At 48.1% G+C, this 6409-nt stretch overlaps 1 long non-coding RNA gene across 1 annotated transcript; it reads right to left on the bottom strand.

Annotated features, from left to right (window-relative positions):
• Nucleotides 1-845: 845 nt before the first annotated feature.
• On the bottom strand, nt 846-4187 carry LOC146889527 (uncharacterized). The gene is made up of 2 exons (XR_014999869.2): nt 4144-4187; nt 846-1768 (listed from the first exon to the last, which is right to left on the bottom strand). It is a non-coding gene; the product is annotated as an uncharacterized LOC146889527 (long non-coding RNA).
• Nucleotides 4188-6409: the final 2222 nt, after the last annotated feature.

Below are 6409 nucleotides of genomic sequence, written 5' to 3'. Positions count from 1 at the left end.
CTTTTACCTTTAGACTCTGGACTCAATACCTGCCCCTATCTGACTCCAGTTCTTAGGCCTTTGGTCCTGCGCTGAGATTTCTGTCGCAAGGTCCCCTGCTTCTGAGATCTTCAGAGTTGGGCTGAGCAAACTACTGGTGTTGCTGGAACTCAGGGTTCCAGACAACCTATCATGGGACTTCTCTAGCTCCATAGCTATGTGACCCAACCCTCATAGTAAAGCCCTCATGCCCACCGTTCATCCATCCCTCCAGCCTCCAACCACTTGACTCCATTTCCCTGGAGAGCCCTGTCGGATACAACCAGTTTCCCACTTGTAATGAGTTTGAATTCTGTAGCCTGAGTCAGGATCGGCATGGGGACCTCATGTCTAGAAACCGACTTGGGAGAGCGTACCCTGCCCTACTCCAAATCGATTCAAGTAAACTGCCCCTCCCTACAAATGCTCTTTCACAAGGTCCCCTCGTCCAATCCCCAAGCCAAAAGAAAATACCCACTCACTCCGTGTCTACTGTGCACGGGTCAAGAACTGAACTGGAATGGCACAGAGGAGACAGAGCCTCTGACCTCAGGCCCTTGTCCCTACACTACAGTGAGAGCTCTGTCAGAGCAAGAGAGGGGCACATCCCAGTGAGGGCAGAGCTGACTTAAGGGCAGAATGACCATCAGAGACCAGGGTTTTCCTGATAAGAGGTGAGAAGCGCCATACCCATCGCGGTCTAGAACAGGCTGAGGAGAGACAATTGCTATATGTTTTGGAATCTTACCAGCTGGTTGTTAATTGTAGCCATTTTTTAAAAATTAAATTGTATAAATGCATAATTAAGTGGATAAGTCAAGATAATAAACGCTAAAACTCTTTTATTATGTATTATTTTACTACATTTGTATGATCATCTCTGCTCTGCGGGGAATATTTTTAGGTCTGTCAAACCTGGTAGACTTATTAGCTAATGGTGGCTACTGTCCCTCTCTCTCGAGCCCACAGACAGGTACGCCGTGCTTACACTGAAGACTGGTCGCGATGGAGAATCTTCGCCAGCGAAACCGGAAGTGCAAAGGATCAAGGATTTTCCCCTGCACGGAAGACCGCCGTTGGTCACTTCTCTTCACCGCTCTGACAGGATACTTGACCAAAGCAGCTGAAGGAAGGAACGGTTTGTTTGGGCCCATAGCTTGAGGTGATAAAATCCATTGCGGCTGGGAAGGCATGGTGGTGAAAGCAGCTGTAATTGTGGTGGCCGAGGCTTGAGGCAGCCGCCCGTAGCATCCGCAGTGAGGAGAGAAGTGAGCTCCGGTGCTGTTTGGCTTCTCCATTTGATTCAGTCTGGACCCCCAGCCCATGGGATACTGCTGCCCACCTTTGAGATGGAGGCTTCCTGCTGCCTTTGAACCCTGTTGGAAACCCTCACACACTCAATTGTGCTGCCTAGTCAGTCCTGAACCCAATCAAGGTGCCAATGAAGATCAACTCTCACAACCATTTACCAGCAGGCAGGGCCAGCTTGGACAGGGAACCCTAAACTGTGCAGGAAGCTGGGAACCTAAGGCAGCGGCCACGGGATGGGTGAGGTCAAGAGGGCCCTCTGAGAGCCTGTTGAGAACCCCCGGAGCCTGTGGTTTTGAAGGACTTGAGGAGGGAAGAGGCCATCTTTGCAGAAGTGCAGGAGGGGCGTTGGGGACGAAGTTGTTTAGCTGGAGGGTAGCTGAGCTGGAGGCAGGAACCAAGGGTGACGCTGAGGTTAGATGGCCCATGCAGGGGACGAGTCCTGTGAGGAAGGATGGCTTGGGTGGCTTTTGACGCGTGGAATTGCAGTGTCTGATCTGGGAGACCTTCGGTTAAGAAGAATCTTCTCCAACTAGCTACTTGAGGCAGCCTTGGGAAGGGCTAGGCTGCACCTCTGGACAGACACCAGGTCTCAAATGGCAGTGGAATCCATAGAGGCCTAAGGTTCCTTAAGATGGTGTGCAGAGTGGAAACGTGGAAAAGCAGAGCTAAGAGGAGCCAAGGTACAGGAACATGAAAAGGGGAGTGGGGAGAGGCAGAGAGAAAGGAGCTCTGGAAGCAGGAAAAGAGGAGAGGGATCAATTTTTTATTGTTGTTGTTGTTTATTTTGGTTTCCTTTTCTCACTCTTTTTTTTCTTTTGGTGTATTTGTGTGGTATGGTATATGTGTGTATATGGTATGGTATGGTATGTGTGTGTATGTATGGTATGATATATGTATGGTAGGGTGTATGCATGTACTTGTTAGCGTGTGTGCATGGGCAAATGAAGATCAGAAGTGTACGCCAGATGTCCTCCCTGATTGCTCTCCACCTTTTGCTCCCTGACATCCTATCTGTCTCCCCACCAAACTCTCTATGTCAAGAGGGCCTGGACCATGTATATCGCGGAAACCATTCTTTCCCTATCTGCTAGCACAAGGCTCAAGGCTAGCCCAGGGTGCCTCACAGAACCCAAAGCTCGTCAGTTCATCTAGACTGGCTGACCAGTGATCTTCAAGGTTCCACCTGTCTCTGCCTTTTCCCCTCAATGCTAGTGTGATAGGGTTGGTTTTGAAGGCTGCTAAAACTATTTCTGAAATTAATTTGGAATAATAAAAAAAACAGGAAGAAGTTGAGTACAGGAAGAATTAAATGGAAGTGAGAAAGTACAGCAAGCTGAAGATAATTCCCACAGCAGGTTTCTGTGAGAGGAGGAAGCCCAGACTGCAGAGATGGCTCTACTGCTCTGGTAGGTAATGGGAGTTCAGTTCTTGGCACCCATGTAGGGCAGCTCACAATTGCCTGTACTCCAGTCCTGGGAGATATGACATCCTCTTCTGGCCTCCAAGGACGCACGCACACACACACATACACACACACACACACACACACACACACACACAAACACACACACATATTAAAATATATTTTCTCATATATACAAGAAGAAGAATGATTGAATTGAATCGATAGTTTGGTGTGGGGTTTTTGTTTGTTTGTTTTTGTTTGTTTGTAATGAAATGAAATGAGTAAAAGAAGAAATTAATCAATCAATGGGAAAACACTGGAAATTGGGGACAGTCAGAATGTCAACTAGAGGGAGTGTTATGGCAAAAGTAAAACACTGTAGGTCCCTGAGGGGTGGCAGTGGGTCCTGAGACCACGGAGTGCCACGAAGGCAGCTGGTGTCACAAAGGCAGCCAGTCCCACAAGGAGCCGCAGCCCTGGTAGGTGAAAGACAGACAGACAGGCACGCTGTGCAGAGTGAAGTTGGATATTTATTTAGTGGGTTATGGAAGGGAAGGAAAAAGAGGGAAGGGGAGAAGGGAGAAGAGCAGAGAGAGGTAGAGAGAAAGAGAAAGAGAGAGAAAGAGGAGGGGGAAGGGGAGAAGTGGGGAGAAGGGAGAGAAGCAAAAGCTGCCTCTTTGGGAGAGAGACCAAAAGGCAGGCTAGAAGCAGAAGGAAGATCTGCTTGGTGGGAGAGTGGTGGGTATGGGGTGGTTGGGTGGGGGGTGGGGAGGTGTCTCTTAAAGAGACAGAGAGTACTAGAGGACATAAGAAGGACACAGGCAACCAGAGGTAGAAGGGAGAGTGTGAGAATATTAGAGCCACTGAAAAACAGTAGAAGTGAGCTTCCTGCTAGGAGATAAAGGAGGGTTTCCAGGGGTTCGAGCCGAGCCTCTTGACTTTGAAAAGACAGATAAGACACAAGGAAACAAACAAAATAATTGCAAATAGTGATTAAAATGTGCAAAGGAGCCAGGGTGGGGTGGTGGTGGTACACCTTTAATCCCAGCACTCAGGCAAGGCCGGTGGATTTCTGTGAATTCAAGGCCAGCCAGGTCTACAAAGTGAGTTCCGGGACAGCCAGGGCTGCTACACAGAGAACCTTGCCTCAAAAAAAAAAAAGTTTAATGTTTTTAAAGGACAAAGGAATAAAATATAGTAATAAGGCCAGGTGATGGTAGCATATGCCTTTAATCTCAGCACTTGGGAAGCAGAGGTAGGTAGGCAGATCTCCATGAATTCGAGGCAGCGATCTACAAAGCAAGTCCCAGAGCAACCAGAGCTGTTACACAGAGCAAACCTGTCTCAAAACAAACAGACAAATAGCAGCAATAATGGTGGTGCAAAGTGGCTTTTCAGAAGATACTTACCCAAGACCAGAGAGCTGAGGGGGTTCTGCCGGCCAAGAAGCAAGAAGAAGGAAGACAATGGATGCTTCTCTTGCAAACTTGGCAGGAAGTCAGAGCAGTGGGGGAGGGACCAGTGTAAGACCTGGTAGAGGGAGGCAGGCAGTGAGCTGGGCAGGACCCTGGAGGTTTTGACAAAGATCTGGGACTTTATTGTGGTGCAATGAGAAGACATTGACAGGATGGTTCAACCTGACTTGTCCTGGAAGATTACTTCCGACCACTGCGTGGGGGATGAGTTGGAAGGGATGAAGAGCAGGTAGGATGGGAGTCGGTTGTAGTTATCCTAAGGTGTGAGGGCCCAGTGAAGTGGTAATCATGGAGATGATGGAATGGGGGCAAGTTAATACTGTAGAGGTACAATCTACAGAACTCGTTAAGGAAGACCGGGAAATACAGTATAATCCCAAGTCTCTGCAAACTCATGTCTTTAGTCGAGAGGGCTTCATCCTGAGTGGTGTGAAGCAGGCTAGGCTAGGCTTCCTGCTGTAGAGAGCAGAAGGACCTCAGGGACTTTAGGGCTCAAAGCTGTGCTTAGAGCATTTCTCTAAATGATGTGCAGGAGGAACACAATGAGGCTGATGAATGATGGCCTGGCCTTAGTTACGGGAACTGAGAAGGGCAAAGGAGGAACTAAGAGATAATCTGAAGGAAAGGCAGGGGGATGTGGGGGTCAAAAAGAGAATCAAAGGGAGAGGGGAAGATGATAATGCTGATGTCAGAGAAGACGGCAGGCAGAGGGTGACAGCCAGCCCTGGTCATGGCTTCCAGTGGTAGCCGGGTTCCCAGGTACAAACACCCAACGACAGCTGTCCCTCTAGCGTCAGAACAAAAGAGTTAGACCCAGCCTGGCTGGCACATGGACTGCATCCTAGGTCAGCAAAGATTAGCCCGACTCTCAAATGATTGACTCACTCTTCCTTTGCCTGTTGTTCTAGGGAGGCTGAGGCAGGAGGATCACCTGTGGTACATAGCGAGCTTAAGACCATCCTGGATAAATATAAGGCCCTGTCTTCAAAATGTAAAAGTTTTGGGTTTTTTTTTTAAGGGTAGCCCAGAGGTAGAACATTTGCCTGAGTGACATATGTCAGGTCTCAGGTTTAATGCCCAGTATCAGAAAATGATGATGATGATGATGATGATGATGATGATGATTGGATATAGCAACATTCACACAGCAGCTACTCTGTTGTACTTAACACAATCAATCTCTCTTTGAAAATTAGTTTCCTTCAAGTTTTTTTTTGTCACATTTCAGGGACAAAGTTAGGATTCTGAATGTTTGGAGGGGCATTAAAAACTCTGTCATGAAGATTTGGTAGTCAAACACTCTTTGAGCTTCGATGTGTGACATTTACGAAGGTGCCAATCTCCACTATAGATGGATCCTATTCTCACGCCCCTCAAAACCCCCCACAGATGACAATTTTCATTGCCAGGGCCGCTGACCGGTATTTTGTTTTCCGCTCTCGCTTTCCTCGTGTACCTCAGCAGCCAGATGGCAGGCAGTGGGTAATGCAGTTTGAAGAACAGTATGCCTGCTTTCCCTCAGCGGAAGCTTGGCTCCTCCCACCCAGGGCTCCCTGATTTTGGCCTGGTACACCTCCCCTTTTGATGACCCCACTCTCCACATGCATGAACTTCCATCCCTCCCCTTTAGCTCAGTGCTTTTTTCTGTTCCTGATTTGCCTGGCTTGCTTCTTGTCATCTTTCTCAGAATTCCTGCTTCGTCCATTTTCACCTCCACACAGCGCAGAGATTCAGGGCATTCCGTGCCTGCATCTCATTGTCTGACTGCCCTCCCTGACTTCTGTCTGTTAAAAAAAAAAAAAGAGCCCCATCATGGGAGCTTCATGATGGCCTGGATTCCCGGTACACCAAATTTATTGTGTGTACACAATGGCGACCCCCAGGCTAAGCGCTTGGAATGCTGAGCATGAGTGTTCTCGGAAGAGTTTAAGCAAGTGTCTCTTTGCTTTAGTTGGTAAACACACTGTTCATAATTATTCGAGAAGGTAATGGATGGAATCAAATGAACTTCATGAGGCCAGACCAATGCTCAGGATTCAGGGGGATTCTGGGAGCCTGGTACAGCCCTTTTATGGTGCTTGAATAGTCTCTGCTGCAGGTAGACACTTAAGAGTGACCAGTCACATTTGATACTTTGTTTACTGACTCTCCAATCTCTCTGCCTCCCTTCCAAATACAAAGAATTCGTAGCCGCATGGTG

Source organism: Myodes glareolus, chromosome 25 (assembly GCF_982192425.1).
Source record: "Myodes glareolus chromosome 25, mMyoGla1.1, whole genome shotgun sequence".
NCBI lineage: Eukaryota > Metazoa > Chordata > Mammalia > Rodentia > Cricetidae > Myodes > Myodes glareolus.
This window is presented reverse-complemented; position numbering and strand designations above follow the sequence as displayed.